General features: G+C 35.3%; 1 long non-coding RNA gene across 1 annotated transcript; it reads left to right on the top strand.

The window, feature by feature from the left end:
• The first annotated feature begins 6,057 nt into the window (after positions 1-6,057).
• LOC128018175 (uncharacterized) lies at positions 6,058-17,323 on the top strand. Its single transcript, XR_008184757.1, has 3 exons — positions 6,058-6,243; positions 10,998-11,172; positions 16,959-17,323. It is a non-coding gene; the product is annotated as an uncharacterized LOC128018175 (long non-coding RNA).
• Positions 17,324-17,414: the final 91 nt, after the last annotated feature.

Below are 17,414 nucleotides of genomic sequence, written 5' to 3'. Positions count from 1 at the left end.
TTATGTAAATTCAAATAAATATAATGTCACAGGATGTCATAGGTCAGTATCAAATGAGTTTGAAATTATTATTTGCAGCACAAATAAGTTTTTTTTAGGATTTTTAAAAATCCCTAAAACTGACAGAAAAAGGTTAAGGCCTAAGCTATTTCTATGTGAGTGGCTAAATTTATTTTTGTTTTCATAATTGTAATACACAAACTATGAAATTATACAAAATGTATAAAAAGGTAAATAAATAAATACGCACACATTAAAAAAGCAGCCAAGTCGAATGAGTTTCCTTTTTTATATAGATTAAAATTGAAGACAGAAGCAAGTGGTAAATGTGGTCACTTTAATATTCAAATCCAGTAGATCCAGTTTATGTTACGTGGCTGTTTTCGTTTATATTCGCCAAGCTATTATGTATTTTGAAATAATCTTGTCCATGATGTGTTCGTTCGTACGACGAAAGGCAGAATCCTGCAGCTCGAGAGATGTGTTATTCTGCCAGTCGCGCTTTCAAATAGTCTTGCACACTTAAACGGGTCACAAACACCTGCATTTAGCTCTTGTAGTGTTACAATGGGTTTATTGTGTGCATTTGTGGTAATATTTTATTTAAAAAAGCTCTTAAACAAGAATAAATTCGTTTGTTTTGAGCTCGACACTGTACGCGCTGATCGGAGGCGGTGATTTCAGATAGGCAGCCACAAATATTTCATTTTCACACAAACAGTTCAAAAACATCTGAATTTAGCTCTTGGTGTGTTCTAATTGGTTGATTGTGTGATATCGCTGTAATAATTTATTTTTAAAAGCTTTAAAACAGGAATAAATTCGTTTTCTCTGAGCTCTTTACTCCAGACGCTCGTGGTCACAGCAGTGATTCATCTCTCCTATTTCTCACATATCTCTGGCCAGAAATAATTTATCCATGAGCCCTGAACCGGTAATAATCAGATATGTTGGTTTAGCTTGTCAGTGTGAATTAAATCTAAGTATTTGTTTGTATTTTTAACCGATTTAAAAGTGAAAGTAAAAGTTCGGGAATTGAACCTGTAGGGGCGCTATTTCTCTCAGACAATGGAAGTCTGAAGCACATATACTCAAACAGAGGGACAGCGTGAGATGAGATGTCTGACAGTTTTTTAATTTTCTGTTATCCATACAGTGTTGTAAAGTTGTGAAACTATACATATTTCCTCAGAATGACTTTTTCATCTGTATGAAAAAATTCTTTGACGTGTTTGGAAGCTGCAATTTAAAAATACAATAATGATTCCCTTTGTAAGGTCATTTAAAAAAATCACCACGGCAAAACCATTCAAGCTATCCAAAATCCATTCACAATTTAAGTTCCTATCAGAAATACTGATGTGTGTTCAGAGTTTTGTGAAATTCTAAGTATGTTATATGCCTCAAAATCACCTGAGAAGTATTCCAGTTTGACATGTTGCCACGCCAACAATTTTTTAGATATCAATATCCCCCTTGCAGATTTATATCGGCTGTGTTTTAACATTATTCTGATGAAGTTTGAAGCAAATCGAGTAATAATAAGATGCTGAATTCAAATCATTTTGAAAATGACACACTTCCTTCTGCCAGTTGGTGGCGCTATAACTTTGACTCCTAATAGTCACATATATGCGATCGACATCATACAACGAATAATCTGATGAAGTTTGATTAAAATCAGGAAATGTATGTGGACGGTATTAGACACTTCCTGTTTCTCATTTCTCGCCATAATTTCAACGCCTCGCCACGAGCAAACCGTTCGAGATATCAAAAATCCCCTGGCAATTTTTCATCCCCAATGTCTTGAGATCATGTTGACCAAGTTTGGCGGCAATCGAGAAAAAAACCTATGACAAGTATTTCAAATTCCAGAGCATGCGCTTTTTACATAACTCTAAATAGCTGACTTCCTGTTGGGCGGAGCCTATGACATGCAATACGAAAGTTGTTCGGCACGATGAGATCTATATGTGTACTGAGTTTCATATGAATATGTGCAAGTATGTGTGAGCTATACATCAACATTTCTGACTGTGTTCCAGGGGGCGCCGTAGAGCCCCTGTGCCACGCCCGGGTCCCAGCCTCTGCAGGCTCCTAAAGGCCACAGATTCCAAAGTGTGCGCAAATTTTCAAGAGTTTTTGAGTATGTTAAGGACCCCAAAAGCCCCCACAACTTTGACGAAAAATTTGAATACTAAACCCTAAATAGCCAACTTCCTGTTGGGCGGAGCCTATGATATGCAATACAAAAGTTGTTTGGATTGATGAGATTTATATGTGTACCGAGTTTCATTCGTCTACGAGCAAGAATGTATGATATATGGCCCTCCATATTCCAGGGGGCGCTGTAGAGCCCCTGTGCCACGCCCGTGTATCAGTCTCTGCCCGGCCCTAATGGCCGCAGGTTCCAATCTGTGTGCCAATTTTCAAGACTTTTTAAGCACGTTAAGGGCCCCAAAAGCCCCCGAGACGTTGGAAAAAAATAATAATAATAATAATAATAATAATAAAAAATAATCCTAAGGAAAACAATAGGCCTCTCGCCCTTTGGGCTTGAGCCCTAATAATAATAAAAAATAATCCTAAGGAAAACAATAGGGCTCTCGCCCTCCAGGCTTGAGCCCTAATAATCCTTAGGGGAACAAGAGGGCCCTGCGCCCATTGGCTCGGGCCCTAAATATAGCTGCAAGCAGCGATGTTGGGCTCAAGCCATCAGTGCAACGCCACCCCGGTGGCATCAGGATATCTGTGCCCAGCGGGCATAAGCATTTACAGTAACCCTCTGACAATCAGTTTTAAGGGATGCGGCAGTTAAAGGGTTAATCCGACCAATCTAGACTTTGAAATCACATACACAGAACAACATATATAACTTTAGTAACACTTTATTTTAATATTTATAAAAAATGTATAAGGTGTGCATTGTAGCTGACACCTATATGAACACATTACAATTGCTTTGTGACTGCAAGTCTTTCTTCTCAAATGCTATTGAGCTTCAAATTTGCATTTGAGCCCATGTGAAAAAGTAGCATAATTTACATATGACTTACAGTTTGTTGTAATAAATATCAAACATTCAATTTAATTGTGCATTATAGCTGTCACCTAGATGAACAATTACAGTTGTTTTTATGACTGTAAGTCATTCTCTTCAAATGCTACTGACGTTAGAAAAGTGTATAACAATATCACATGTAACTTTAGAGACCGGCCCTAAATTTGAGACTCTAGAAAGTCCAATGTCAAGACAACTTTATGCCTGTTTTATTTTCTTTAGTTTTCTTTTCTCTGTGCCGGATTGCTGATGTCCTATACCCAGGCATAGATGTCCATCCATCAATTACGAACATTCAGCCGCAAACATGAGGTGTGAGCGGTCGCGAGTGCGGATGGGAGAATGGCGCATGTTTTTTTTTTTTGTTTTTTTTTTGAGCAACTGGGATGGTGCCCCCTCTGGGAGTTGGTGCCCTACGAAGACTGCATACTATGTTATACTGCATAATGTTAACAAATTAGACATTATTTTACAGTGTTACCAAATCCTTAAATAATGTATTAGTGTTTTGTAATGATTTTAATGACCTATAAGCATTTGTGAAATAGTTTTGCTTGCATTGCAGCTTTATCTGTCAGTTGAAGAGTTTTACTGTTACATCCATGAGATTAATAAATGTCATGTCACGTCACAGGTTGTCATAGGTCAGTATCAAATGAGTTTGAAATTATTTTTTGCAGCACAAATTAGGGTTCTTAGGATGTTTTTAAATCCCTAAAACTGTCAGAAAAGGATAAGGCCTAAGAGATTTCTTAACCTGTAATGTAAGGAAAAAACACCACCATTAGCAACAACAAAAACAATAACAATTTAAAATAATTTTTTTTTTTTCCTGATTATTAAAGGGATGATTAGGTCTCTCTCTCTCTCTCTCTCTCTGCCAGACAGCCCCTCCCTACAGTCCACACACACTGTCACAGTCACCAACCCCCTCACACTCCCCCTCCCTCTCCCCCTCCCTTCCCTCACACAGACAGGGTGGCCAGAGTGAGATCATGTCAGTTGAGAAGTCTGACAGTTTTTTAATTTTCTTTTATACATACAGTGTTGTAAAGTCGTGAAACTATGCATATTTCCTCAGAATGATTTGATCTTTGTATAAAAAAATGCTTTGAAGTGTTTGGAAGCTGCAATTTAAACATACAAGACAATTAATGTTTCCCTTTTTACTGTCATTTCAAAAATTCACCACGACAAAACCGTTCAAGCTAACCAAAATCCGTTCGCAATTTAAGTTCCTCAATGGTTTTTCTTCATGTAGACAAAGTTTGGTGTGTATAGTGTACTTCCCCTGTGAGGAATATGCATTAATTCACAACTGTAAAATCTCAAAAATACACATTCAAATCAAAATAGCCGACCTCCTGTTGATCGTAGCTTATGACTGTGAATTAGAAAGTTGTCCGTCTTGATTAGAACAATTTATGTACCAAGTTTTGTGTCTGTAGCTAAAACTAACCCCCCCACTTTTGACAAAAGGTGGCGCTATAGCGTGCCTCCTTCACGCCCTTTTAAAAGCTTTTGCCATTGTCTAGCTATCAATAATACCAATATGTATTTTGAGTTTCATGTAAGTCTGAGCTTGTTGTCTGCCTCAAACTCACCATAACAGAACATTCAAGTTTGACACGTTGCCATGGCAACGCCATATTAGATATCAATATCCCCACAACAGATTTACATCGGCCGTGTTTTGTCATTATTCTGATGAAGTTTTAAGGAAATCGAGTAAAAATAAGATGCTAAATTCAAAACATTTTGAAAATGACTCACTTCCTGCTGCCAGTTGGTGGCGCTATAACGTTGACTCTTAATAGTCACATATATACGATCTGTATCATACAACGAACAAACCAATGAAGTTTGATCAAATTCAGGAAATGTATGTGGACGTTATTAGACATTTCCTGTTTCTCATTTCTCGCCATAATTTCAACACCTCACCACGGGCAAACCGTTCGAGATATCAAAAATCCCCTCGCAAATTTTCATCCCCAATGTCTTGAGATCATGTTCACCGAGTTTCGTGACGAACGGGTTGAAAACCTCAGAGGAGTATTTCAAATTCCAGAGCATGCTTTTTTTAAACAGCCCTGAATAGTTGACTTCCTGTTGGGCAGAGCCTAAGACATAAAGTGTGAAAGTTGTTCGGCTTAATGAGATCTATAAGTGTCCCGAGTTTCATATAAATACATGCAAGTGTGTGTGAGCTATGGTTCAAGATTTCTGAAGGTGTTCCAGGGGGCGCTGTAGAGTCCCTGTGCCACGCCCGGGTCCCAGCCTCTGCAGCGTCCTGATGGCCGCAGATTCCAATGTGTGTGCCAATTTTCAAGAGTTTTTGAGCATGTTAAGGCCCCTAAAAACCCCCGGAAGGTTTAATAAAAAATAAAAAAAATAATAAGAAGAAGAATAATCCTTAGAAGAACAATAGGGCTCTTCGCCCCTTCGGGCTTGAGCCCTAATAAATATAGCTGCAAGCAGCGATGGCGGGCTCAAGCCACCAATGCCATCGCCACCCTGGTGGCATCAGGTAAACTGTGCCCAGCGGGCACATGCATTCACAATATCCCTCTGGCAGTGAGGTTTTAAAGGATATGGCGGTTAAAGGGTTAATCCGAATCATCTAGACTTTAAAATCACATTCACAGAACAATATATATATATATATATATATATATATATATATATATATATATATATATATATATATAGTAACACTTTACAATAAGATTTCATTTATAAACATTATGTTAACATGAACAATATTTATATAGCATTCATTCATGTCAGTTAATATTCCAAACTTAAACATTAAAACATTGTTTTATTGTGATTTTTTTTCCAGGCACATTTTACCAATTCCAAACCATATCAATCTTAATAACTACCATTATTTTTTATTTAATCATTTATGAGTGCTATGCAATATTCCAGGAAAGCTGGAAGAGAAAAACTCCTTATATTCATGTGCATATTAGGCATGTTTTCTTTTACAGATGAAATGCGCTAAAAAAGAGTTTTAACTCAAACTGTTTTAACTCAAAGTCGAAAATTATGAAATACCCATGAGAAATATCAAACACAAATGCAATACAGAAATAGATAAGTTAAGACGTGACCATTGTACAAAAATGCTGACTGGGTCATGAGGTCAGAAAAGAAGAAGAAAAAAAAAACAGGTCAAGAAGAACTGACAAAAATAATTGCAAAATAATTAGGAATTAATGTGAAGATTAATTTTAGTCAATTCTGCAAGACAGACTTTCAGGAAAGGAGGTGGAATAAAAATGAGCTTAATCCCGGATTCTGGAAGATATATTCCTCAAACCATCGGACAAGAGGAGGTGGTGCTGGTCCTTCACGAGTCACTCCAATCTGTTCATAAAGCCTATATATAAAGTCTTAATATATAGTATTTCACAATACTTCATGGTATTCTAATTAAATCATTTTTTGGAATCTTTGATTTCTCAGAACCTGACACATTGTAATTCTGAGACTCCAGGAAAGTGGCAGTTCTGTAAAATGTTGGCACTGGAGACTAAATGCTCCCTGATAGTTTCACACCTAATTCACTTAACACACACACAAACACACATTACCCACAGTGACAGAGGGACAGAGTGACATCAGATGTATGATAGTTTTTTAATTATCTATCATCCATATAGTGTTGTATAGTCATGAAACTATGCATATTTCCTCAGAATGACTTGTCTTCTATGTGTACATTTTTTGAAGCGTTTAGAAGCTGCACTTAAAAAAATAAAAGACATTTACTGGTTACTTTTTTACTGTTTTTTCAAAAAATCACCACGACAAAACCATTCAAGCCATTCAAAATTCATCCGCACCTGTACTGTAAGATACATTCTTTAAACAGTGGTAAAAGAGGATGTGCCATCATGAAACTTACTGTGCTTCCTTCAAATGAGGACTTCTACTTATATAAAAAATTATGAAGATTTAGAATGAAAAATTGTAAAGATATAGTAAAATAACTATTGTATTTTTTTATGTTACTTTAATAAATCTCTATGGCAACACCATTTAAGCTATCCTAAACCCATTCACAATTTAACATCTCAGTATATAGGCATAATGTTGAAAAAGGAGTATGGAGTAGTATGAGTAGGAGTATGAATTCATTTGCAGGCTTTATCATAAATCAACAATAAAATTTCTGAGTTCTGTATCAATCTGTGTTGTTGTTTGTTTATTTTTATCTTTTATTTTTCATAGGAAGATAACTTACTCTCATTTTTAATAAATGTGCTTATAAACCAAGGACAAGCTATTTATAGCTGTATTTATAAACTGCTTACTACTGACTATTGATATTGGGACAAGGCTTTATAAAGCATGAACTGACTATTTAATAATGAGTGCAGTTATTATAAAGTGTTATCAATGAATTTGCTAATGTTAACAAATTAGACATTATTTTACAGTGTTATCAAATCCTTAAATGACTCATAAGCATTTGTGAAAGTTCTGCTTGCATTACAGCTTAGTATTGATCTGTGAGCTGAACAGATTTACTGTTACATCCATGAGATTATTTAAATTAAAATAAATATAATGTCACAGGATGTCATAGGTCAGTATCAAATGAGTTTGAAATTATTATTTGCAGCACAAATAAGGTTTTTTTAGGATTTTTAAAAATCCCTAAAACTGTCAGAAAAAGGTTAAGGCCTAAGCTATTTCTATGTGAGTGGCTAATTTTATTTTTGTTTTTATAATTGTAATACACAAACTATGAAATTATACAAAATGTATAAAAAGGTAAATAAATAAATACGCACACATTAAAAAAGCAGCCAAGTCGAATGAGTTTCCTTTTTTATATAGATTAAAATTGAAGACAGAAACAAGTGGTAAATGTGGTCACTTTAATATTCAAATCCAGTAGATCCAGTTTATGTTCACGTGTCTGTTTTCGTTTATATTCGCCAAGCTATTATGTATTTTGAAATAATCTTGTCCGTTATGTGTTCGTTCGTACGACGAAAGCCAGAATCCTGCAGCTCCAGAGATATGTTATTCTGCCAGTCGCGCTTTCAAATAGTCTTGCACACTTAAACTGGTCACAAACACCTGCATTTAGCTCTTGTAGTGTTACAATGGGTTTATTGTGTGCATTTGTGGTAATATTTTATTTAAAAAAGCTCTTAAACAAGAATAAATTCGTTTGTTTTGAGCTGGACACTGTACGCGCTGATCGGAGGCGGTGATTTCAGATAGGCAGCCACAAATATTTCATTTTCACACAAACAGTTCAAAAACATCTTAATTTAGCTCTTAGTGTGTTCTAATTGGTTGATTGTGTGATATCGCTGTAATAATTTATTTTTAAAAGCTTTAAAACAGGAATAAATTCGTTTTCTCTGAGCTCTTTACTCCAGACGCTCGTGATCACAGCGGTGATTCATCTCTCCTATTTCTCACATATCTCTGGCCAGAAATAATTTATCCATGAGCCCTGAACCGGTAATAATCAGATATGTTGGTTTAGCTTGTCAGTGTGAATTAAATCTAAGTATTTGTTTGTATTTTTAACCGATTTAAAAGTGAAAGTAAAAGTTCGGGAATTGAACCTGTAGGGGCGCTATTTCTCTCAGACAATGGAAGTCTGAAGCACACACACTCAAACAGAGGGACAAAGTGAGATGAGATGTCTGAGAGTTTTTTAATTTTCTGTTATCCATACAGTGTTGTAAAGTCTTGAAACTATGCATATTTCCTCAGAATGACTTTTTCATCTGTATGAAAAAATTATTTGACGTGTTTGGAAGCTGCAATTTAAAAATACAATAATGATTCCCTTTGTAAGGTCATTTAAAAAAATCACCACGGCAAAACCATTCAAGCTATCCAAAATCCATTCACAATTTAAGTTCCTATCAGAAATACTGATATGTGTTCTGAGTTTGATGAAATTCTAAGTATGTTATTTGCCTCAAAATCACCTGAGAAGTATTCCAGTTTGACATGTTGCCACGGCAACAATTTTTTAGATATCAATATCCCCCTTGCAGATTTATATCGGCTGTGTTTTAACATTATTCTGATGAAGTTTGAAGCAAATCGAGTAATAATAAGATGCTGAATTCAAATCATTTTGAAAATGACACACTTCCTTCTGCCAGTTGGTGGCGCTATAACTTTGACTCCTAATAGTCACATATATGCGATCGACATTATACAACGAATAATCTGATGAAGTTTGATTAAAATCAGGAAATGTATGTGGATGGTATTAGACACTTCCTGTTTCTAATTTCTTGCCATAATTTCAACGCCTCGCCACGAGCAAACCGTTCGAGATATCAAAAATCCCCTGGCAATTTTTCATCCCCAGTGTCTTGAGATCATGTTGACCGAGTTTGGCGGCAATCGAGAAAAAAACCTATGACAAGTATTTCAAATTCCAGAGCATGCGCTTTTTACATAACTCTAAATAGCTGACTTCCTGATGGGCGGAGCCTATGACATGCAATACGAAAGTTGTTCGGCACGATGAGATCTATATGTGTACTGAGTTTCATATGAATATGTGCAAGTATGTGTGAGCTATACATCAACATTTCTGACTGTGTTCCAGGGGGCGCCGTAGAGCCCCTGTGCCACGCCCGGGTCCCAGCCTCTGCAGGCTCCTAAAGGCCACAGATTCCAAAGTGTGCGCGAATTTTCAAGAGTTTTTGAGTATGTTAAGGACCCCAAAAGCCCCCACAACTTTGACGAAAAATTTGAATACTAAACCCTAAATAGCCAACTTCCTGTTGGGCGGAGCCTATGATATGCAATACAAAAGTTGTTTGGATTGATGAGATTTATATGTGTACCGAGTTTCATACGTCTACGAGCAAGAATGTATGATATATGGCCCTCCATATTCCAGGGGGCGCTGTAGAGCCCCTGTGCCACGCCCGTGTATCAGTCTCTGCCCGGCCCTAATGGCCGCAGGTTCCAATCTGTGTGCCAATTTTCAAGACTTTTTAAGCACGTTAAGGGCCCCAAAAGCCCCCGAGACGTTGGAAAAAAAAAAAAAATAATAATAATAATAATAATAATAATAATAATAATAAAAAATAATCCTAAGGAAAACAATAGGCCTCTCGCCCTTTGGGCTTGAGCCCTAATAATAATAATAATAAAAAATAATCCTAAGGAAAACAATAGGCCTCTCGCCCTTTGGGCTTGAGCCCTAATAATAATAATAATAATAAATATAGCTGCAAGCAGCGATGGCGGGCTCAAGCCACCAATGCCATCGCCACCCCGGTGGCATCAGGTAAACTGTGCCCAGCGGGCACATGCATTCACAATATCCCTCTGGCAGTGAGGTTTTAAAGAATATGGCGGTTAAAGGGTTAATCCGAATCATCTAGACTTTAAAATCACATTCACAGAACAATATATATATATATATTCCCCAAACATATATATATATATTTAGTAACACTTTACAATAAGATTTCATTTATAAACATTATGTTAACATGAACAATATTTATATAGCATTAATTTATGTCAGTTAATATTCCAAACTTAAACATTAAAACATTGTTTTATTGTGATTTTTTTCCAAGCACATTTTACCAATTCCAAACCATATCAATCTTAATAACTACCATTATTTTTTATTTAATCATTTATGAGTGCTATACAATAGTCCAGGAAAGCTGTAAGAGAAAAACTCCTTATATTCATGTGCAGAATTATTAGGCTGTTTTCTTTTACAGATGAAATGCGCTAAAAAAGAGTTTTAACTCAAACTGTTTTAACTCAAAGTCGAAAATTATGAAATACCCATGAGAAATATCAAACACAAATGCAATACAGAAATGGATAAGTTAAGACTTGACCATTGTACAAAAATGCTGACTGGGTCATGAGGTCAGAAAAGAAGAAGAAAAAAAAAAAACAGGTCAAGAAGAACTGACAAAAATAATTGCAAAATAATTAGGAATTAATGTGAAGATTAATTTTTAGTCAATTCTGCAAGACAGACTTTCAGGAAAGGAGGTGGAATAAAAATGAGCTCCTAAATCTTAATCCCGGATTCTGGAAGATATATTCCTCAAACCATCGGACAAGAGGAGGTGGTGCTGGTCCTTCATGAGTCACTCTAATCTGTTCATAAAGCCTATATATAAAGTCTTAATATATAGTATTTCACAATACTTCATGGTATTCTAATTAAATCATTTTTTGGAATCTTAGATCTCTCAGAACCTGACACAATGTAATTCTGAGACTCCAGGAAAGTGGCAGTTCTGTAAAATGTTGGCGCTGGAGACTAAATGCTCCCTGATAGTTTCACACCTAATTCACTTAACACACACACACACACATACACACACACACACACACACACACACACACACACACACACACACACACACACACACACACACACACACACACACACACACACATTACCCACAGTGACAGAGGGACAGAGTGACATCAGATGTATGATAGTTTTTTAATTTTCTATCATCCATATAGTGTTGTATAGTCATGAAACTATGCATATTTCCTCAGAATGACTTGTCTGCTATGTGTACATTTTTTTGAAGTGTTTAGAAGCTGCACTTAAAAAAATAAAAGACATTTACTGGTTACTTTTTTACTGTTATTTCAAAAAATCACCACGACAAAACCATTCAAGCTATTCAAAATTCATCCGCACCTGTACTGTAAGATACATTCTTTAAACAGTGGTAAAAGAGGATGTGGTGCTGATCCTTCAAGAGTCACTCAAAACTTATCTGTCCATAAAGCCTATAAAGAATTATTCTTAATATACAGTTCACAATACTTCAGCATGTTGTTCTAATTAAGTGAGGGTCATTTTATCAGTAAAATACATAAAATTCATATTATTTTTCTTTGAAAGATTTCTATAAATGATTTAAATCATACTTGTTTCTACAATAATTATTTAAAAGTGATCCTATAGCTCCACCTGGTGGCCATTATTGGTACTAAGAATTGCCAGCTTGATTTATATGTTATGATAGTTTTAATTTTATGCTGGCTCTTGAAAATGATAAAGCTATGAAACTCACTGTGCTTCCTTCAAATGATGACTTCTAGGTATATAAAAAATTATGAAGAGTTGGAATTAAAAATTTTAAAGATATAGTAAAATAACTATGGTATTTTTTTTATGTTACTTTAATAAATCTCTATGGCCACACCATTTAAGGTATCCTAAACCCATTCGCAATTTAACATCTTCAGTATATGGCTTCATGTTAAAAAAGTTTGGTGTGAACTACTTGTGTCTTCTTGGAGGAGAATGAATTCATTTACAGGCTGAGTTTATCATAAATCCACAATAACATTTCTGAGTTCTGTATCAATCAGTGTTGTTGTTTGTTTATTTTTATTTTTTTATTTTTCATAGGAAGATAACTGACCCTTTACTCTCCTTTTTAATAAATGAGCTATTTATAGCTGTATTTATAAACTGCTTACTACTGACTATTAATATTGGGACAAGGCTTTATGAAGCATGAACTGACTATTTACTAATGAGTGCAGTTATTATAAAGTGTTATCAATGCATTTGCTAATGTTAACAAATTAGACATTATTTTACAGTGTTATTAAATCCTTTCAATGATTTGTAAGTGTTTTGTAATGATTTTATTGACCTATAAGCCTTTGTGAAAGTTCTGCTTGCGTTACAGCTTAGTCTTCATCTGTGAGCTGAACAGATTTACTGTTACATCCATGAGATTATGTAAATTCAAATAAATATCATGTCACAGGATGTCAGAGGTCAGTATCAAATTAGTTTGAAATTATTATTTGCAGCACAAATAAGGTTTTTTAGGATTTTTAAAAATCCCTAAAACTGTCAGAAAAGGATAAGGCCTAAGATTTCTATGTGAGTGGCTAAATTTGTTTGTTTTTATAACTATAATGCATAAACTATGAAACTATACAAAATGTATAAAAAAGTACAAGTTATTCTTTTCCAATGTTTTTTATTTATTTACTTTTTTTTTTCTTTTTTTTTGGGGATTTACATTTTTAAAAATTAGCCTATGGCAATCATTCTAAACAGCTTGAATAAAACCTGTCAATATTTATTATAGACCACTATAACTGTGTATAATCTAACAAACGAGTTTATTATGAAAATAAAGTGTGTACACCAGATAAATTGGACGATAAAGAAATTGCTAACAATAGTATAATAGAGCATGTTTTAGGTTTTTAGGCGTTTAGATGCAGAAATGGACAAATCAAATGTAAAATCAAATGTAATTGATTTAATTAAATATAGATTAAGTCTTGTTAGAGCAAAATAATAAATAAATACGTACACATTAAAAAAGCAGCCAAGATGAATGAATTTAATTTTTTATATAGATTAAAATTGAAGACAGAAGCAGCTGGTATATGCGGTCACTTAATATTAAAATCCAGTAGATCCACTTCAGATTTATTTCTCAACAGTTTATGTTCACGTGGCTGTTTTCGTTTATATTAGCCAAGCTATTATGTATTTTGAAATAATCTTGTCCTTGATGTGTTCGTTCTTACGACGAAAGGCAGAATCCTGCAGCTCGAGAGATATGTTATTCTGCCAGTCGCGCTTTCTTATAGTCTTGCGCACTTAAACGGGTCACAAACACCTGCATTTAGCTCGTGTAGTGTTATAATGGATGTATTGTGTGCATTTATGGCAATAATTTATTTTGAAAAGCTCTTAAACAAGAATAAATTCGTTTGTTTTGAACTTGTGACACTGTGCGCGCTGATCGGAGGCAGTGATTTCAGATAGGGAGCCGCGAATATTTCATTTTCACACAAACAGTTCAAAAACATCTTAATTTAGCTCTTGGTGTGCTCTAATTGGTGAATTGTGTGATATCGCTGCAATACTTTATTTTTAATAGCTATAAAACAAGAATAAACTCGTTTTTTTCTGAGCTCATCATTCCACACGCTCCTGCTCAGAGCGGTGATTCATCTCTCGTGTTTCTCACGTATCACTGACCACACATCAATTATTAATGAGCCCTGACCTTATAATAATCATATATGTTGGTTTAGCTTGTCAGTGTGAATTAAATCCAAGTATTTATTTGTATTTTAACCGATTTAAAATCGAAACCAAAAGACAGTCTCCTCCCTTTTTTATTCCGGTAACTGCACCTGTAGGGGCGCTATTTCTCTCAGACAATGGAAGTCTAAGCACACACACTCAAACAGAGGGACAGAGTGATATGAGATGTCTGACAGTTTTTTAATTTTCTGTTATCCATACAGTGTTGTAAAGTCATGAAAATATGCATATTTACTCAGAATAACTTTTTTTCTTTATGAAAAAAGGTTTTGAAGTGTTTGGAATTTAAAAATGCAGGAAAATTAATAATTCCATCTTTATTGTCATTTTAAAAAATCCCCACGACAAAACCATCCAAGCTATCCAAAACCCATTCACAATTTAAGTTCCTCAATGTTTTTTCAACATGTACACCAAGTTTGGTGTGTATAGTGTTACTCTCCTCTGAGCAGTATGCATTAATTCACAGCTAAATGTAAAAAAAATCCACATTCAAAACAAAATAGCTGACTTCCTGTTGATCGTAGCTGATGACTGTGAATTAGAAAGTTGTCCGTCTTGATAAGAAAAATTTTTGTACCGAGTTTGGTGTCTGTAGCTAAAACTAACCCCGCCACTTTTGACAAAAGGTGGCGCTATAGAGTGCCTCTTCCACGCCCTCTTATGAACTTTTGCCAGTGTCTAGTTATCATAAATACTGATATGTGTTCTGAGTTTGATGAAATTCTAAGCATGTTATATGCCTCAAAATCACCTGAGAAGTATTCCAGTTTAACATGTTGCCACGGCAACAATATTTTTAGATATCAATATCCCCCCAGCAGATTTATATCGGCTGTGTTTTAACATTATTCTGATGAAGTTTGAAGCAAATCGAGTAAAAATAAGATGCTGAATTCAAATCATTTTGAAAATGACACACTTCCTGCTGCCAGTTGGTGGCGCTATAACTTTGACTCCTAATAGTCACATATATGCAATCGACATCATACAACGAATAATCTGATGCAGTTTGATTAAAATCAGGAAATGTATGTTGATGGTATTAGACACTTCCTGTTTCTCATTTCTCGCCATAATTTCAACACCTCGCCACGAGCAAACCGTTCGAGATATCAAAAATCCCCTGGCAATTTTTCATCCCCAATGTCTTGAGATCATGTTGACCGAATTTGGTGGCAATCGGCAAAAAAACCTATGACAAGTATTTCAAATTCCAGAGCATGCGCTTTTTACATAACTCTAAATAGCTGACTTCCTGTTGGGCGGAGCCGAATGACATGCAGTACGAAAGTTGTTCAGCACGATGAGATCTATATGTGTACTGAGTTTCATATTAATACGAGCAAGTATGTGTGAGCTATACATCAACATTTCTGACTGTGTTCCAGGGGGCGCCATAGAGCCCCTGTGCCACGCCCGGGTCCCAGCCTCTGCAGGCTCCTAAAGGCCACAGATTCCAAAGTGTGCGCAAATTTTCAAGAGTTTTTGAGTATGTTAAGGACCCCAAAAGCCCCCACAACTTTGACGAAAAATATGAATACTAAACCCTAAATATCCAACTTCCTGTTGGGCGGAGCCTATGACATGCAGTACAAAAGTTGTTTGGTTTGATGAGATCTACATGTGTACCGAGTTTTGTGTGTCTACGTGCAAGTATGTATGATATATGGCCCTCAGTATTCCAGGGGGCGCTGTAGAGCCCCTGTGCCACGCCCGTGTATCAGTCTCTGCCCGGCCCTAATGGCCGCAGGTTCCAATGTGTGTGCCAATTTTCAAGACTTTTTAAGCATGTTAAGGGCCCCAAAAGCCCCCGAAACCTTGAAGAAAAATAATAATAATAACAAATAATCCTAAGGAAAACAATAGGGCTCTCGCCCTCCAGGCTTGAGCCCTAAATATAGCTGCAAGCAGCGATGGCGGGCTCAAGCCACCAATGCCATCGCCACCCCGGTGGCATCAGGTAAACTGTGCCCAGCGGGCACATGCATTCACAATATCCCTCTGGCAGTGAAGTTTTAAGGGATATGGCAGTTAAAGGGTTAATCCGAATCATCTAGACTTTAAAATCACATTCACAGAACTATATATATATATATATATATATATATATATATATATATATATATATATATATATATATATATAACTTTAGTAACACTTTACAATAAGATTTCATTTATAAACATTATGTTAACATGAATAATATTTATATAGAATTCATTCATGTCAGTTAATATTCCAAACTTAAACATTAAAACATTGTTTTATTGTGATTTTTTTCCAAGCACATTTTACCAATTCCAAACCATATCAATCTTAATAACTACCATTATTTTTTATTTAATCATTTATGAGTGCTATACAATAGTCCAGGAAAGCTGGAAGAGAAAAACTCCTTATATTCATGTGTGCAGAATTATTAGGCATGTTTTCTTTTACAGATGAAATGCGCTAAAAAAGAGTTTTAACTCAAACTGTTTTAACTCAAAGTCGAAAATTATGAAATACCCATGAGAAATATCAAACACAAATGCAATACAGAAATGGATAAATTAAGACTTGACCATCGTACAAAAATGCTGACAGGGTCATGAGGTCAGAAAAGAAGAAGAAAAAAACAGGTTAAGAAGAACTGACAAAAAGAATTGCAAAATAATTAGGAATTAATGTGAAGATTAATTTTTAGTCAATTTTGCAAGACAGACTTTCAGGAAAGGAGGTGGAATAAAAATGAGCTCTTAAATCTTAATCCTGGATTCTGGAAGATATATTCCTCAAACCATCGAACAAGAGGAGGTGGTGCTGGTCCTTCACGAGTCACTCTAATCTGTTCATAAAGCCTATATATAAAGTCTTAATATATAGTATTTCACAATACTTCATGGTATTCTAATTAAATCATTTTTTGGAATCTTAGATCTCTCAGAACCTGACACATTGTAATTCTGAGACTCCAGGAAAGTGGCAGTTCTGTAAAATGTTGGCACTGGAGACTAAATGCTCCCTGATAGTTTCACACCTAATTCACTTAACACACACACACACACACACATTACCCACGGTGACAGAGGGACAGAGTGACATCAGATGTATGATAGTTTTTTAATTTTCTATCATCCATATAGTGTTGTATAGTCATGAAACTATGCATATTTCCTCAGAATGACTTGTCTTCTATGTGTATATTTTTTAAAGTGTTTACACTGTAAAAAGTTTAACTATTATTTACTCAATTTTTTTGGTGAAACATTT

This window comes from Carassius gibelio, chromosome A8 (genome assembly GCF_023724105.1).
Source record: "Carassius gibelio isolate Cgi1373 ecotype wild population from Czech Republic chromosome A8, carGib1.2-hapl.c, whole genome shotgun sequence".
Classification (NCBI taxonomy): domain Eukaryota; kingdom Metazoa; phylum Chordata; class Actinopteri; order Cypriniformes; family Cyprinidae; genus Carassius; species Carassius gibelio.
This window is presented reverse-complemented; position numbering and strand designations above follow the sequence as displayed.